We start from the raw sequence: 18,993 nt of genomic DNA on the forward strand, positions 1-18,993 counted from the left end.
GCTATGCCAGGGAATGCAGAAGGAAACATGAGCAAGTTCCAGGAGGAATGAAAACAAACACACAAGGCTGGGGCCCACCAAGCAGTGCAGGTGCCATGTGTCTGCAAAGTGAAGACCTGATTTGCAATTCTGTAAGCCTTCCCAAAAATATGTTAAAAGGGCAGCACAGATGATTAGAAAAATTTTAAGAAAAACTGAGATATCATAAAAATATATGCATGTTGGATTTCTCTTCTTTTTCCTAATTTTCTTCCCAATCCCACCTTGCTTGAGGAGCTGAGCAGCTGCCAACAACAAAAAGTTAAAGGTGTAAACTAAAGGGTTATCACAGGAACACAGCTGCAGTGGAAAGCGTGTTACACTTGCAAAACGTTAGAGGAATACCAGTTTAGACCATCAAACTCATTTGGATGCACACTTAGAAGCTGTGATGAATGCACCAACCTGAATGTTTTGTCACCACAGGCAACAGAGAAAAAGTTGGAAAAAGGTTTAGGTCTTGTATTTTCTTAGCTGCCTTGATTACTGTTCTTCTTCTGAGTTATTATTAGAGTTTTGTTAGGAAAGTCCAATTTAAGTGTGGGTTGCCTGGACAGTCCAATCTTCCCTTGCACTGGTCTGGCAGCAATCAGAGTTTTCCTGTTTCTAGTGAAGTGGACACCCCATGAAGAGATTCTTCTGATATCTTTTTCCAGCATCTTCCTGAAAAGATGTTGATTTCAGAATGGTACCTGGGGTTCCAGTGTGTGCCTGAGGGCTCAGGCACTGGTAGTGACATGTCCTGATCTGCTGGTGATGTCAAGGATGACTCAAATTCTCATCCCTCTGCTGACCCATGGACCATGATTGCTTATAGCCAGCTTGTTTCTGTCCTAGAACAAATTGAAACATATTCTTAAAGCGTTCCTTTGTTATTAGTAGTAATATTTACAATTCTGAATACTCTAGTAACTTGAAAAAAGGATCAAAAGTAGAAAGAATACTTGTAATTTTTAAACTAGTCAAACTATGTCAGCATGTAGTGTAGAGCATAATTTTAAAATGACAGCAGCCTGTAAGGGCAGAGCAGAGGGCCTTTGTGGACCCTTCCACTCCTTCCCTATTCAAGGACAAATCTTTATAACTGCAACAATGTCCTTTTTTTCAACTTCTGCTAAAGACACTCTGTAAAAGAAGTTTATTTCATTCTCTTCTCTTCAGCAGTGTTTCAGAGCAAAGTGTTTCGTAGTGCAGCTTTATGGGACAGCAATTTCAGTGAGAAGCTTACAACAGATGGAAACCATGAGCTCCTTCCCCTTTTAATATCCTTATTAGGAGAATCAAGAGTCTTTCTTATAATACAAAGAAAGTAATAATCCAGAAGTAGTCTTCAGGGTGACTGGGAAAATGAAAGAGTAACAAAATTCACCAAGGTGAAGAAATATAAAGTGGTTTTATTTAAAAACAGCCACAAGACAAATATACAGCCATGTGCCAGTCTGCTTGTAGTCATAAGAACCCAGATGAAGTGAACTCACAGTAAATAAACCCATAAGCCAGCTTCAGGACACACTTCAGTTCCTCAAGCGCCTGTTGCTGCCCTAAGGGATAGCAGCTAGGGAGCACACAGCAGCATCCTGGGAAAGAGGCAGCAGATAACATAGGAAAGTGCGTTTTACCCTTCCTGTTTGCCTTTGTCGTGTTAGTACTTGATCACAAAATTTTATGGGCTTTTGTCACCCTAGGACGCTCACCTCCCTCACCACAGACACTGGAAGGTGGTTCAGCTTATGAGCAGCAAGCCAACATGTTGGTCGCCTCCTGTTGCTCAGAGCTCAACCCCTGACACACAAAGAAGAAGTGCTTAAGCCCTGCCCTGGCCACCAAGATATATGTATGGACCCATCATTATTCATTTGTGCTGTGCACAAAACCCCTTTGTGTCAAGGGAGCATTTTCCCATTTCAGAGGTGGAAGGAAAAGCCACAAGGGACATTTGCGGATTTCAAGTCCTTGAAGACACTCAAAATCAGACCTTTGAGCAGTTGTATTAAATAGCAATTTTCATGCACGGTCTGAAAAAAATCTCCCCCTGACCAAAGTTTCAGCTCTTAGCATGCTGGCTCTGACCCACAGTTCAGCTATCTGGAAAAGAAAGAGCAGGGAACTTGACTGAAAAACATTCACATGTTGCATCTATGGCAGAGGCAGGGCCAGGATTCAGCTCTCCAAGGAAGCACTGGGGCTGTTGCTGCATGTTCCCTGCTTTGCCAAATGCACACCAGCCAACATTTCCCAAAAAATGCAGTTTAAAATCCCAATCTTATGGGCTTTTCAGAAAGTATTGCAGAGAGTTTGTCTTCAAGGTTTTACATGAGAAATCCTAGAAAGTATGTATAAATCATTCCCTGCTGACTTTCAGTGAATGCAAATGTAGAGTTCCCAGGTAGAATTAAACTCTTAATGCACAGATAAAATGAAAATGGGGAAACACTTCTCCTAATATTTGGAGAATGTGAGAATAACTTGGAATAATTCTACCTGGGTCACTCACAGAGCATTAGTCTCTACCACTGTTACACACACAGGTAGTTTTAGCATACCATCTGTATTTTTTTCTGTGGCAGAGAAATACAAACATCCTCTGTCTTCCAGTGGTTGCTGCTCAGTTCTCACTGTGAAATAATGTTCCCTTTTTAGAGATGGAATGGATCCTAATGTCCATCCTGAAAACACTTCAAAGGCCTCTCAGCAAACAAACATTTGGCACCTCTGTATCCAGCATCTACCAGTGCTTGAGTTAAAAGAAACATGGCAAGTGATCACACTTCTGCAGTAACCCAAAATTTTACTGTTGCCTTTGCAACTGCAGAGGAGTGGAGGCTTTGCCTGGACCTCTGTGTATTTTTAAGTTGTACAGATATCCTGGGATTTGTGTGCTGCAGTAGATGGCTTCTTTGTTCATCCATTTGTGTGAATAATACATGAATGAAGGACACTTGAGGCTCCTTGTGCCATAATGAAAATATGTCCATTATAGCTTGCTGATTGATTCTTGAACTTCAGCCTGACAACCCAAACAGACAGGATAAACAGTGCAAAAACAAAACCAAAGCTGATCACTTGGCACTCCTCCACTGCCAGCCTCCCCAAAAGAGTACTGGTATGTATTATTGCTGCAAGTCTCTCTCCAAGCCCAAATCCAAAGTTATTATGTAGACTTTGGAATGCTTTCAGTGATGCCCTATTATTCACAGAATTAACTACTGAATAGCATCCTCAAATGCCATTGTATGAACTTTGCATCCAAAAGCATCTCATTATTCAGCCCAACAGCCCACTCAAGCACATAGCAACTCCTCTCTTCCAGTGTTTGCAACAAGAGAGACACAGGAGAGTTACTTTGAACTGTCAGCCCTGGATTTCCACAGCTGCTTCAAAGTCCTGATGTGAAAGCAGGGAACTGTATATAATGCATGGCCATGAGCTGGCTCCATTTGGAGTTTTCTCTCCGAGGACATTACTCAGACAACAATGAAAAAAGCAAAGCAGTTGCTGTTGCAAAAACTCATCTTCAGGCTAATTGAAGAAAGTGCTGATGTCCCTCCCACAAAAGAATGAACACAAAGAAGCTGGGAGTGCTCAGTTCCTTCGAGGAGCCACCTGCACCTTTGTCAAAAAAAAAAGGAGACCTACTTCCTAGTCATGTGATTTTGATAACTACTACATTGTGGGTTTTGGCATGGTTGGTATCCAAAGCTGGATGCCGTAAATCAAGTCATGCTACATGGCCAGTAAACCAAAAATGTCACTGTTTAATGGGTCAGTGACCCACGCAGTGTGCTGTAAACTAAACTTAGGTTTATAATCCTCTTCTATTGCAATTGTGTCTTATGTCTCTGTTGTGAAGGTATGGTCATGCAAACCTTGATCTTCAAGCTAACTTTGAAGGTCAAGCAGAGATGCTGATAAACCATCCTCACTACAGAAGTGAGTCATTCACTACAGTCACCTTCCAATGGTAAATTTTCTGCCTGTGAAAATCAGGCCAGGGTATGACTGCATGATGTAGCACTTATTCCCTGTATTGCCCACAGCCAGGTTGCTGCTTTTCAGTCCAATATTCTTGCCACAGAATGTTCCTGGTGCTCTTTGCTTAGAGGGAGCTCAGTACCTTAGGAGGACAGGAGCTGTACATGGGAGCCTTGAGCAACAAGCAAAGGCCACAGGAGCTGCAAATGTGGGAGGACCTCCCAGCTCCTCCTTTCTCCTGACCCCACCAGGCAGAATCAATGCTTCCAAGCAGCTGTCAGCAGCATCTTCCTTCTGTGGAACTGTCCAGTTTACAGCCAGTCAAAGCAACAGCTCCTGAGCCAAGCCCTTGTTCCAGCAGTGCATCCTGTATCATATTTTGTGGTTTAATCATCTTGCTTTACTTCCTTAGAACTGAGAGCCACCAGGTTTTGGGTCAAATATCCTAATGGATGTAGATGTGGAAGAAGGTCTGCTCTTGGCGGATAACACAGTAGATCCCCTGAAGGCAGCTTCTGTCTCCCGCTGTCGCAAGTTTCCATCTCTTGAAATCTCTTTTTAGTTGCAACAGTATCAAAGTGCAGCCTTTAGAGACCCTTTTCCATGGGGTAAATGGATAGCTGTGAGTGGATGCTTTTTTCAATTATTGTTGTCTGAAAGTTTTAGCAAAAATGAGAAAGGGGAAATATAGGTTCAAATCTTTACAGATTGAAGAAGATGTAGAGAACAGGTCTCTTATTTCCTGACCAAGAGCTCAAAGAAACTTTACTAATATAATCTTTTCTCACACCCTCTCTTCTGAAGAGCAGAAGAGAAGGCCCCAGTTTATGCACAGCAAAGAGCAGGTATAAATACCACAGTAGCAGGTAGAGAGTTAATTCAGGAATAGCTTCAGCTCTTTCTCATTTTCCCCACTCAGACTGATGAAGGATGCTATTCCCAGTTTGAGGCACCCAGCTCTCCCTCTCTCACTGGTTAGGTGCCACTCAGCCTTGTGAGTTCCCCTCCTGGAGACATCAGTTCTGTTCTGGGCACTGCAGCACTTGAATCTCACACCATGAAAGTCCTCTTTTCACACCTTTCTTCAGACAGCCACAGGAAGAGAGTTTTATTTTTGATGCTAAAGATGCTCTAAAGTCTTCTGGCTTGAAGCATGTTGGCAAGGTCTACCAACCTTCATGCTAGAGAGACACCAGAATAGAATATAAAAATTCATGAAGTGGCTCAGAAATATAAAAGACTGCTTTAAAAGGAAATAAAGAAGCTGGTCTAGAAGAATAACCCAAGCTCTTCTGGGTAAGTAGGCCATTGCTGCATTTTTTTTTAAATGCACATTTTAAACATTATTTCCAGCTATCAGGAATATAATATTGTAAATGCAAAAACTTTGCTGAACAAAAATGGGGCAGGTGGCCAAAGGATTTAGAAGAGGGAGGAATAAACAATAATCTTTGTATCAACAGTACACTTTGTATCAAGAATAACCTCTAATAAACACAGCAATTAAGCAAGAAAACTTCTAATATGCTTATATGAGCTGCCTTTCTCCCTTGTGCTGTGTCACAGCAATAGCTGCACATTTCCTGATGATTCCTTCCTTGTGCCTTCTTTCTTGATAATGCTGTCTCTGTGCCATGGTTTCAGCTTTCATTAATTTCCTTCCTTTCTCCAAGGGAAGTTACATTCCCACTGCCTCTTTTCAAAGCATGCACTAGATTATTGTGCCCATAATTTCATTTTGCAGTACTTCTTTCAGACTGTGATCCACAGTCCCCTTGGAATGGAAGAGCTCTTTGAACCATGTTATTTAGCTCTTGCTTGGCTGAACTTAAATGAAAAAAAAAACCTGAAGGAGCACAGAGTCTCTCAGTCCTAACCTCATATCTCATGTAGTGCTTCACTGCATTATTCATAAATAAGGACCTCCTGCAGCGTGGTCAGGAGCAGAGCTGTGCAGATAATGCTGGGATGTGCCACGGTGGAGCAATGAGGCTTCAGCACCAAAACCTTTAGAAAAACCTTTACGAGGTTTACTGGAACTTTGCTGATGGACAGCAAAACTGATGGAGGGGAGAATAGTTGAGGTGCAAGAAAACAAGAGGAAAGGTAATGAATTAAAATTAATTCTTTAAATATATGGGAATTTAATCCTCCGTGTTTGACTATTTCTTTCCAAGAAACCAGGGACATGGGACTTCTCATTTCTTTTACTGATTGGGAATCTTTTATCACTTGAGTGAAAATTACATTGACTTTATATACAGAACCTGAGAAACCCTGTGTGCCATGTAACTCTAGCAGAGCAGAGTAGAAATCCTCCACTAATACTAAAAGCATTAAAAATTGAGTTTTTACTGAATAAAACATGACCATGAATAATGTAGTCTGCACAGTATTTCTTGTGTTATTAATTTGATGGTAAGTTTAATTAACTTAATGCTGCCCTAAATTTTAATTTTCCTTCTGCTGCAGAATCTCAAGCTGGAAATGCCAAAGGGCTTTACAGAAGTTTTAGAGAAACACTGAGTATTGGTGAGAGTGAGCAGAGGACTGCTGGGGTTGCTGGGGATGTAAGGCATGGGCAACTGTGCAGGGAAGTGGAGCACAAACTTTGGTACCTGGGTCTTCCAAAATCACCAGTAATTAAATAAAATGCAAGGCTAATGTTGGGAAGGCCGGAGGATGCACACCACAGAATTTATTTCTTACAGCAGCTGCAGCAAGCTGAGGTAGACTAGGAAGATGTGGAGGGCCTTGTGAGCTGATGCTTAAGGAGGGTTGCCAACTGAGATGCCTGGTTTTGGAGTCACATGATGATTAATGTTCCAAGGAAAATTTACATTTTTGAGCCCAATTCAGTGGCCAACTCATCATGAACGCCACAGAGATGAGAGGTGTCAGCAGGCAGCATGGAGGGGCTTTTTTTATGAGGAGAAACTCCAAAGGGAAGCAGGCTCTAGCAGCACGGACTATCATTAATAAAATGGTCTCTTCCCGGTTGCTTGGATGGGAGTGTCCTGCCGAGGCAGCACCGAGCTCTTGGCAATGCTGTGGTCTGACAGGTTTTATTCCCCAGGGGATTCACTCACAGGGCTGAAATCGTCCTCCTGCAGCTCACACTGGCGTCTTTGGGTATGTACACCCAGGCACTAAGGGTCTGCACTGGGAAAGATCTTTCCACTTGTTCTCTCAGCACTGAGATGTACCCCAGGAAGGAGCATTTCAGAAAATTACTTTTTATCTATATGTTTGTTTGGTAGGGCTCCAGCTACATCAGGCTAGAGCCAGTCTACCCTTACACAAAGGGCAAGACTCTGACTGCTTTAAATCCAAGGAGGCCCAAGGTGATCCAAGAGCCAGCATTCAGAAGGGAAGGGTAAACGCAGAGTTACTCTGTGTACTCTATTCTAGCCACTAAATTTTGTACTGTTCAGTAAATCTAAGTACACAAAATATATTTATGTGATCCTTCAAATCTTTCTCGGATTTTCTGTCGTAAGGAGAAACACAGCCTGCTGTATTGCAGGCCTGCTTTCTAGCAAACTTCCCCCATTTCTTCAAAATTTTCATTGGTAAATTAAGTAGCTGTGCTGCTGGCTGGCTGCCAAGCAGCTCTTTACATTCACAGTTACAAAACAGCATCCTCCTAAAAAGGAGCTGTCACTGACAGCCAAGAAATTACTTTTGTCTAGAAAACAGTACATTTAGCTTTTTGAAGAACCAACCCTTTTGCCCTGGTTTTCCAGGCCAGTGGAGCACAATTCCAGCATTGTCACAGACATCTGTGTTGCTAGGTTTTGATTCCCAGCCTTCATCCTTCCAGCATCACATCAAAAATTCTTGGCCCCCATCTTCGGCCAGTTGGTGGGTCTCTCTCTTCCAGGTCCTCCCAGAACTGGAGTTTTACTGGGAGGGAGAAAAGCCACCACAGTTTTCCCCCTGTTCCTCTCTGTCATTGTACATATTCCTCTGAGACAGACATGGCCTGGTTGCTACTTCCATGAGCAAGGGGACAATCCACATGCCTGCTCTCAGCCAGAAAACAGTGAAAAACTTCTCATATGAATTCCTCATACCACACATGACTTACAGCTTGTACAGTAATACGAAATATAAGATTATGAGCTTAAAAATATTTCATTTTGCTATTTCCACTTTGCCTTTTCAGGGACAGAAGAACCTTTCAGCTCTCAGTGGATTAATGATTTGTTTGTGATCTCACAGAGAGCTTCAGAGATCGAAGCAGCGTGAGCTGTTCCCATATGGACAAGGCATGCCCTTCCCCATGCTCAGAGATCCTTCAGGAGTGGGGGTGATAGAGGGACCTGGGGAAGGTTAAAATCCAAAGGGGATCCCACAAAGACATTAAAGAAGGATTTGAACACTAGCCTATTTAATCTGTCTTGGAATGTGAAGTGTGAGCTGGACAAGCAAGCACAGCCAAGTGCAGAGCAAGAAGGAGACACGATTTTGGAATAAATCAGCAAAATTTAGTTTTCTCCTCTTTAAAATGTATTTTTATAAACCCATATGACAGACTTTTTGAGGTTAGGTCCACTAAATAGCTACTTTTATTTGCTTTAACTATAACCTGGCTTCACATTTAGGGAATTACATTTTCCACCAGCAGAGAAATTGACATTTGGAGGGTGTTCCTGCAAAGTTCCTGAGGTCTCTCCCAGACATGCAACCACATTAAATCTCACCTGGACAGATGATCTGCAGGGTTTATTCCTGCTCTGGGTATTTGGTGTTCCCTGGTCCCAGCAAGTACCAGAGATGTCTCCATTAAATGGATGGAGTACACAATAAAACCAAAAAAAAGCAGAGGGCCTCCCTGTTAAAGACACTTAGCTGCCCAAATAAGCTGCCAGGGACTGCTGGTTGCTGAAATCAAAGAGAAGTACTAATGCTGACAGTCTCTCATATCATCAATAGAGACAGACTCCTCTTAAGCACAGATTGGGAACAGGAGCCTTTTGGAAAAACCCAAAATGGGGCTGCTGCTCCCCTTGATCAAACTCAAATTTCCCTGCTGGTTATCAACAGAACCAGGCACTGGCCTCCTGCTGCTGACATCAGCTTTTAGCCTCTTGCTTGTCCCAGGGTGGCATCTTGCAGGTACAGAGCTATATGCCCACAGCTGCTCTGTGCAAACAGCCCTCACATCTTGAAAGCAGGCTTTCAAAATCTGTAATGAATATGTTTTAACTCAATAACTTAAACTGGCCCTCGTCCTTTAGCATCACTCCAGTGTCAGCAGGTTCCTTCTGACACTCTCCTCCTTCAGAGGAGATCTACCCATAGCAATGCTTTGCTTTATGTATTTCAAGCCGTTCTGTTTACAGAGTTATAATAGCACTGGCTTTCCCTAAAGCTAATGACTGCTACTTCTTTTAAAATTTGAAATTTTCATTTAGTTCCTTTTTCAGGAAGCTGGTGGATATTCCTTCTCCTCACCAGTTCCACAGGAAGGTGAATAGCTCCCTCAAGTGCCCCATTCAGTCCCTCATCTGATGGAAAATCAGAGCTGACACTTCCTTGGGAATCCTTCTCTCTGTTCTGCAATTCAAACTGCTTCTTATACTGCATCAGACAGAATATGAATCAAAACCATAGCCCAGGAGAGCAATTACCATCCAAGCTGCAGCCTTTCCTTCTCTCCTGTTTACATGCAATAAAAGTAGGGAAAATGCTCATCCAAAAACCTGGAATTTTGAAGAAGGAGAGTTAGTCCCAAAGCAGGCAAAAAAGCCCAAAGCAAACCACTAAGGTAGTATTTTAAATACTTTTTTTACTGTAAGTAATTTTTCTGTATCTCATTTTGCAAGCTTTCATCTTGTGAAAGCGACATTACAGACATCAGTAGTGTGCAAATCCCACAGTTTAGGCTGAACATTCTTGGTTCAGTTGGAAATGGTGGTAAAATAGATATGACAAAAATACTAGAAAAAAAATATTTTTTTTAAAAACTGTTTGTTTCATTAGGAAAGTATTCTTCATTTCAAGATTAATTTACCAGGATGTCAATAACTTTTTTACACAAAGATTCCTTTCACCCAACAATGTTATCACTCCCAGATTTACTCCATTTGCTCAGCATGTGCATGTGAAGGTCTCTATGGATGACATTTGGTATAATACCAAGGAAAGGCAGTTGCTGACAAAAATCTGACTCTGGAATGTTATCAGCAGCTCAGTCTTGAATTCAGTCAGGATTTCAGTTGTTTGAACAAGACAGAAAATGCAAAGGAAGCAAGTGTCAGAATTTCCTTCTGGCCTTAGTCAGCTTGAACACATATTTGCAAACATATTAAAAATTCATCTGAGCAGCGTTGTGTTCTGAGTCACTCAGCATCATGTCATCTCAGCTCCTGCCCTGGGGTCAGAATTTCTCTCTTCACAGCTGTCATGGTTTCACATCAAGGAAGCACCACACAGCTGCTCACTCGCTCACTCACTCACTCACTCACTCACTCACCCCATGTCATGACGGGGGAGAGAGCTGGAAGAGTAAAAGTGAGAAAGCTCATGGGTTAAGATCAAGGCAGTTTCATCACTAAAGCAAGGGCCATGCATGCAAGCAAACCCAAACAAGGAATCCACTCACCACTTCCCAAGGGCCGGCAGGTGTTCAGCCATCTTTAGGAGAGCAGGGCTCCCCCATGTGCAATGGTGACTTTGGAAGGCAAGCACCGTGATTCTGAATGTCCCCCCTTCCATCTTTCCCCAGCTTTATGTGCTGAGTATGATGGGATCCCTGTGCTCAGGTGGGATCAGCTGTGTCCCCTCGCAGCTCCTCGTGCAGCCCCAGCCCTGCTGCCTGGCATGCCCCTGGAACAAGGGAAAGCTGAGCCCAGCAGCTGCTCTGTCCAGAGGGCAACATGGACAGAGAGAGCTGGGGGCAGAGGCAGAGCCCCCAGGAAGAGCCAGCTCCCCTCAGACAGGGTCACAGCTTCCCACAATGAAGAACAACATGAGCTGGGGAAGCAGGAAAAAGATTCAGCAAAACATTTGGATAATACAAGCTAAATATGATGCAGTTAAACCCAAGGGTCATGCAGCTGTAGTTCCAGCCTTCTCACCTCAATTTTTTCTGCATTATTTTCTTTTTACATCACAGTGGTTCTCTCTCCCTCTAAATCCTCTGTGATTGAGGAGTGCAGACTGGGTTTTTTAAGAGCAGCAGGCTCAAGGGACTTAAAGGAATTTAATTTCTGCTGTCAAAGATGCTGAAAATTTGAGGGGGAAAATGAGCTTTCCTGCCTGCTAGAAATAAAAGAAGCAGAAGCATTTTTGAAGAAAGGGGGATGTGTGTCAGGGGAGAAGCAAGATCTAATGTATATCTGTTCTGCTAAACCAAGCCAAGTTGAGGACCTCTCATTGCCCACCCTGATTACTTTTTAGATCACTGCCTTTCTGTTTTGGGCTGCTCTGACCAGCTTTCTCCAAGATGTATCTGCCCTGGAGGAAAGTAGCCCTAAGAAGGGTCAGTGCAAAACCATCCCTGACTTTAATAGTGAGCACAGACATAAACATGGAGGCCAAGCTCCTCTTCAGCAATGCCCACTCTGGAAAACAATGACAGTCTAGGATGAAATAAATGCAGTTTCATGAGGAGGTTGCTCAGAATCTCTCAGCTCCAGATGAGCTACAGGCTTAATCTGAAGATGGAGACAAATCCACCCCCACAGCTAAGAACATTCCATACATCCCATTAAAAAAGGAGGTAAGAGATGGTTGTCTTGTCAGCACCAGCAAGGAAACAGTTCCTCACTGCAGTTAAACATAGAAAAGCAGGATTAAAGGAAATTTGGCAAGATCTAACTCACCTCCCCTCTACTTGTTTCTATAGGTCTCTGCAGGAAAGACAGTGTCCCAGTCAAGCTGTCCTTACCAGGAAAAGCTCTTCCCAGTATCTACTCACAGCCTGAGAGGTTAAGGTATAAGCTTGGTGCTCCTCATCCCATCTACCACAAACATGGAGAACAGATTATTCCTTTACCCTCTTTCTTCACAATCTGTGTTTGCTCTCAGTCACTTCTTCTCTAGCCTAAACAATTCCAGTGTTCTTCTCTCTCTCCTCCCAGGTCAGGTTTGCCAGACCTTAGATCACTCATGTTGGTCTCCTCTTCACTCTCACTGAGCTACATCTTTCCAGATAAGTCGCAAATTACCTATGTTACTTCACTGAAGGTACTGAGTAGAGCAATACTTCTCTTTATTCATCCCTTTAAAATGTATTCCTTTCCCACAATAATACACCTCAGCTGTCTAGCTCTCCTCCTTTTCTGCAGCTGCCATCTGGCCACTGGTTCCCTGGTGTTTGTTACCACTGCTCAGTTGAAACAGCTTGTTTTGCCTCTCAAATTTCACCCTTTAAATTAAAGATGAGAGAAAAATTCAAAATTAAGTGCACATGTGGCCCCTCCCAGCTTTGTGGCATGTATACATTTAATGTGAACATCCTCTCTTCACAAATGCAGCTAAAGTTAGACCCAGGACAGACCAGAGCATGACCTTGCTCCCTCTTCAGCAGGGATACACAGGATACACACCACAACTACCCGGAGCAGTTATCCACCAGCAAAGGAGGCCAGGTGGGATTTTGGGTAAGACAGCATTTCAGAACCAAAGATGAGTGACCTGGCTTTAGCTTTACCTTTATGAAAGGACAAGGAGGTGGTTGATAAACAAACAGAGGGTGGCTGGGAGATGCCTTGACTTGTGAAGATGAATTAAAAATTGAAGAAAAGCTATATGCAATTAAATGTGAAGAGAGCAGGAACAGCTAAAAGAAAGTGGCTGGGAAGAAGGCACCGTGTTCCTATTATTGTCCCCCATCACTCCGCAGCATATGTATCTTTTGTTCTCCCTTCATTCTAGTTGAATTGGAAATAAATGAGCAGGAACTGTGTGCATTCCCATCTGTGTGCTATGGTTAAATAATACAGAGCCCTGATTCCAAATAGGACACCCAAGCAAATTCATCACAAAGATATGAAAGAAATGAATATGTGATGATGAGGTCAAGTATGCGAGAAAGATGAGGGAAACACTCCTGACACCACAGGATCTAGCACAAAACTCAAGCACACACTGAGAAGGACAGGTCATGTTCAAGTGGGGGTCAATTGCTATAGAAATAAGCAGTTCAGATCTCAATGGCCCAGTCTGTGCCAAGTCTTAGGTCAGGGGAGTTAAGTAATCATTTTCCCTTGAAACACAGCCTGTGACTTCAAAATTAATAGACAGCACTAGTGTCTAGCAGCTTAACCACTTACAAAAACCTAGGTGGGAACCAGATATCTTTCTTTGACCTGAGGATCACACCAGCAGCTACTGTGTAATCTAACAATTAAAAAAAAAAAAAAAAAAAGCCAAACAAGGAACCTTTACCTTAAGGCACAGCTGTACATATTTAAGAGAAAGCCTTTTTTAACTTAATTGGGTCTTCACAACCAACCTGTTCAAAGTGAGCTTTGAATAAACAGTCTTTCTAATGGGTAGAGCAACACACTTCAAGCAGGATCTTTCCACAGCCACACAAGCATCCACACAGCCACTCAGACCCCCTCCCCTCTGGGAGGGGAGAAAGAGCAGGGTGAAGAAAAGCAAAAGATTCCATGAGTCAACACAGAGACAGCTTGATAAGTGCTGTAAAGGCAGGCACTCACCACCTCCCACAAGCAGACTGATGGCCAGTCATGGAACAACAGCCAGCTTGGAAGACAAAACCTTGACAGACAGATGTGGGGGGAAAGCCATCAATCGACAAAGCAACACACAGGATGCACGGGGCAAGCTGCCAGAAAGCAGCAGGGAAGGCAAAGGAAAAGGACAAGTAAAGGAGAGGAGTGTGCTTTTAACACACAGAACATGCAGTGGAGCTTCTATAAATTCCTTCTATAAAGGAACTAAGACCAGAAAAAAATAGTATGGGAGGGCTTGGGGTTAGAGAGGTTTTTCCTGGCTTTCTTTTTTAAAGTAGAATAGTATCAAGCTGTCACAGTGTCTGACAGAGAGCTGTGCTGTAGTGGCATTAGTTTCCTTACAAGAACACCAAGAATGAGAGCTGCTTTAAATCCATTTTCTTTGAAATGGATTTGCTCCAAGTGATTTTGTTTCAAGGACCCAGTCTGATTGGAGGTCATGACTGCAATTCTCTTGGAGGAAAGGAAATGTCAGGTGTCAGAGGTAATCATGTGTGGTCTGCAGACACTGCTCATGGGGCTGCTCCAAACTGCAATAGACCTGTCATGACAATGATAGGCTGAGGTCCTGCCAGGGACACCAGGAGGGCAAAGGGTACATCAGTCTTGTGACAGTGATGAGGGCACCATTCAGTATCCCACAGTTGCATGTTTCACTACATTTAGCTCCTTTTCTTTTATTTTTTTTCCTTATTTTTATTGTTTCTATTACAAGGACATCACAGCAGCTCACTTACCTTTGGGATCACAGTAAATTAAATGGAATATAAGGAAAACATTAAAAGCAGACATGCTATTTTCCTGAACAAGTTGCATTATTAGTTCAGAGAAAAGGGATAAGCAGCTAGTAAATACTGAAAATTGCTGCTGAAGTTTGGCAGCCAGGACACAGCTTTAGGCCTTCCATCATCAGCCAGCTTTGCAAGGACCATGAATGCTGCCCACCAGCCATAGTGGGTAGACCCAGCCAAGCCAAGCAATCAGGTCACACCCCACACCTGGTGTGACTCCTTTTAGTGGAAAGATTTGATGTTGCATGGTTCAGAAAAGGTCAAAAGTGTAGTAAAAGAAGAGGAGAGTTCTCTTACTGCTAACTCATGGCACTGAGGACCCCCAAATCTATCTTGGTCTTTCACCTATGATGTTATTTTCCAGTCACCTGCATTCTCACTACAGCCTGAACTTCCCAAGTGCTGGGCACACTCAAAGCTACCAACACCTCTGCCAAGCCTCACCTGCTGCAAGCAGCACTTAATGGGGTAACAAAGTTAATAGGAGCAGAGAGATACAGCATGCAAACACATAAACTGTTCACAAATTCATATGCATTAATCTCAGCACATTTATACATACACATGCATAGAGACATATGCACATATATGCACACAGACACACACAGTTATGAAACTGTTGGCATGTTCTCACTCTCAGAATCTGGATGAAGTATAAAAACCCAGTACAAATACAAACAGTAGTTTCACATTATTTGCAGTGAAGTCTTTTAATCAGGCTGTACCCACTCAGATTCCTTCTCATTTCCCTCAAATGTTGCAGAAACTGGCTACCACTGCAAAGAAAAGGACAGACTCGTGGAGATTTCAATCAGCAGAAGCTACAGCAGGAGAGAAACTGCAGGCAAACAGGAACACAGATAAGGGCCCACAGTGGTTTTGAACTTGGGTGCAGATGGAGACCGAACAAGATCATTTAAGTGCAGAGCGTGACACAAGTCCAGAAGAAAGTCAGAGTAAGGGGGGAAAAGGAGGCCTGAACACAATTAAAAAAAAAAAAAATAAAAAAAAAAGAAAAACCCAAAACAAAAAAATTCAATGCTGTGAATTTCCCTTAAGGAAACTGAATTATCAAAAATGTTAGAAAGTCCAGCACACAAAGCCAAGGAGCCAATTACTGCCTGTGAAACCAAAGACACTGTCCTTAAATAACCTGCCCTGCAGACACATAAGACCGCAACTCTTTATCAGGGCAAAACTATCCCCATTGCTGTGTATCTATTGCTTGCATATTTGCTCTGTCTCTTAGACAGCTGTAAAGTTTCTTCTATTTTAACACATGAAATTTGGAGTCAGGTAGAAATAAATAAACCAAAAAACCTTTTGTCAGAAATTAATTCTCAGTAAGTTCTGCCCTTTAGATTTTATTCTTGTGGGTAAAATTTTCTACTGGCCTCATATCAGCCACCACATTTGAGCAACTTTACTCTTCTGTGCCCTATTCCTTATGGTAAAAACCACAATTGCCTCAGGATTTCCTGCTCATGAAAGCAAGTTGCTCAGCTGTAAATGGAAGAGGGGGAAAATGTCACAAACCAAGCAATAGAACTATGTGCATGGGCCCTTCACCAGGTACTTGCACTTTAATACATACTTGAAGAAATTCACTACATTTTAGGAGTTGCTTCATTATGATGTACCATATCTTACAAAGCTAATGATCCCAATTGACTTTTAAAAATGTTAACTTGGTTTGCAGGGTGCTTCAGTTATTTGCCTGAAATGAAAATAATTGTGCCTGATGTGCTAAAGCTCACCTTCAGAATTGAAACTTCAGGGTGCAGCCACTGCCAGTTTTGAGTGATTTTTGCCTCATTTGTGTCTACCTCTAACAACACTCCAAACCCCAAATCACTGCTGACTAGGAGAGTGTATTTATGAGGTATCATTGTTACTCATCTAGATCAAACACCTTTCTGAGGTATCCCCTACTATGGCAGCATTTCATCTGACCCTTGATGACAAGCCCTGTGATGCAGAACAGCAGTAACTGAATTGCAGCGATATTTACAGCTCACATTAAGTTTTGCAGTCAGTAGTCACCAAGGCTGCCAATGTCTATCCAGACAGGCTGGAACAGCCAGGCTTCAAATTAAATCTAGTGATAAACTCTTCTTTTCTCAGATGTTTGGTACTTCAACTGCCAGGCAGCTTGCTGGGAAGAAGAGAACAGATGATGTCTCCTCCTCCTCGGCCCCAGCTTCTGCTCAGTAGGGAGGTCAAGCTGCACCTTTTTCTCTATCTGCCCTCACAAGATGAAAAGTGTATGGCATATCTTTCTCCAGCCAGTACAGATGTTTTGTTACACTACAGCTTCCCTCAGCTGGGGTACAGCAGTTGAAGACACCACCTGCAGTGATAGCCTCTGTTAGGCAAAGAGGTTCATCAGGCAGACTGAAAGCAGGATTTAGAAGCAACCCTTGGTAGACTGAGGCACAGGTTCTTCACTACAAAATAGCAGTAATTCACTGCCTTCTGCCTGCAGCCCCACACAGCTCAAGTCTGAGCTGCTCCTTTGTGCACATCCTACACTGACTTTCTCCGTTGCTTCTATCAGCTTGACATTTGAATTTAGGTATTTGCCTTTCAATAGTGTAGTCCTAGCTTGCAATTATGCCTCCATTAAATCCAGGGCTGCTCTTTACTCTGCAAATGGTAAGAAGCCAGCTAGCTATTTGAAGGTTAGCAGTTTCACTTTCATGAAATCAGATTTTTCCTCCTTGCTGCAGGGAGGCTTTTTCAAGGTGTTAATATAAAGGCCTTCCCCCACATCAGATGCATCAGACCCATTAGTAGTTTGAAACATAACTTTATTCCCAACTCCTCCTGAGCTTCATTATTTTATACTTTTCTTCCCAGCTGTTCCACATTGGAATCTAGCATAAGAATTTTTTTACCCAGCTTTGACTACATCCCCCAACAGTATCTATATTACCACTACTTAAAATCCTATTGTTTTTCCATGAAGGTCAACTATTTCACCAAAGTATCACAGCAGAAAGCACATTAATACATTTAATAGAAATTGGTAGACACCATATTAAAAAAAAATCTATTTAATATTTTAAGGGGTAATTTAATACTTAATATTTCGGAAGTTTGACTCTTAGCTTTCACCAGAGCTGTCTTCAAGTACATTGGCCACAGAAGTGCCCTGTGTCCAACACTTGGGGTTGCTGTGGAACATGAGACAGCTAATTTCTGAATTTCAAGACTAGTGCTACATTACTCTTACAAAAATACATTTGCTTTCATGGTATTTCAAAAACAGTTACAAAAGTCTGTACTGGTAACAACTGGCATCAAAAGACAGCAAATAATCTAATATAAACTACTGTCATTAAAATTCCTGCTTCTCTGAAGCTCTCATCTCTAAAGTTGTTTACACATTTTTCATGTTTTGATTACGTTGTTAGGAGTTTTGCTTCTGGCTGTACAGACTAATTTCAGTAAGTCTCCATTCCTACACACCTTTTGATTATCAACATTGCAATACAGTGTGGGTAAGGAGGTTGTCTGTAAGGCTTTAAATATATTCTGATACATCAGCTTTGGGCCTTTAAATTATCAACTACACAGCAAATGAACTAACATTCCTTAGTTGCAACACGTTTGATTTAGGCAAAACAGCCTGCAGAATGTTTAAAACATACACATAATTAAAAGGTCCCATAGCACCCTAATACCTTATTTAAAGCAATCTCCATACTCTTACTTCAAGATACTTACTGGAAATCAGTCAATCCCTAATTCTGTTTATTCACCATGTGAAATAAAAGAGAATGTTTCCAGACCCACCACTGGAAAGAGCCACGCTTGATACCTATACATATACACCATATTTGCTGTCCTAGTCACAGTCCTTCCATATTACTGGTCACACACTTCCCATGTCTCCCATCCTGTCTGTAACACCATCTGCTGCCCCTCACCACCAATTCCAAAGGGAAATTCCACTTCTTCCAGTTAGGGAGTATCTGGACTAATTCAAATATCCCACACCTATTCCACATCCACTGTTACAGGAATACTATGGGCTTCAGAAATACCCTAATTGCAAAACACTGCTTTGACAAGTCTGCTACTTGTAAATACATTACTGAGAATGTCAGTATTTTACATTCCTCTGAAAGATGGACATGACTTGGCCTTTCCTCCCTCTCCCCTACTCAACTACACTTAACAATTCAAACGGGGTTTAAGCAAATTCTGGAACAGCAGGATCTATTTTTGCCTCCATTCCACTACAGATTTGTGTGACAAGATCATTTCCATTTAAAATAAGCAGCTCACAAAGATTTCAAAGTAAATAGAAAAAAAAGCTAGAAGCAAACACACATGCTAAAAATTAATTATATTCTCTAAATTATTCAATGCTTAACAGACGTATTCAAACTACAATTTGAATTACAGTCATCTCTGCAATTCAATTCAAGGCTACTGAATAAAAGCAACTCCAAGCACATCCACAAGCCAAA

Source organism: Zonotrichia leucophrys, chromosome 1, assembly GCF_028769735.1.
Source record: "Zonotrichia leucophrys gambelii isolate GWCS_2022_RI chromosome 1, RI_Zleu_2.0, whole genome shotgun sequence".
Lineage (NCBI taxonomy): Eukaryota > Metazoa > Chordata > Aves > Passeriformes > Passerellidae > Zonotrichia > Zonotrichia leucophrys.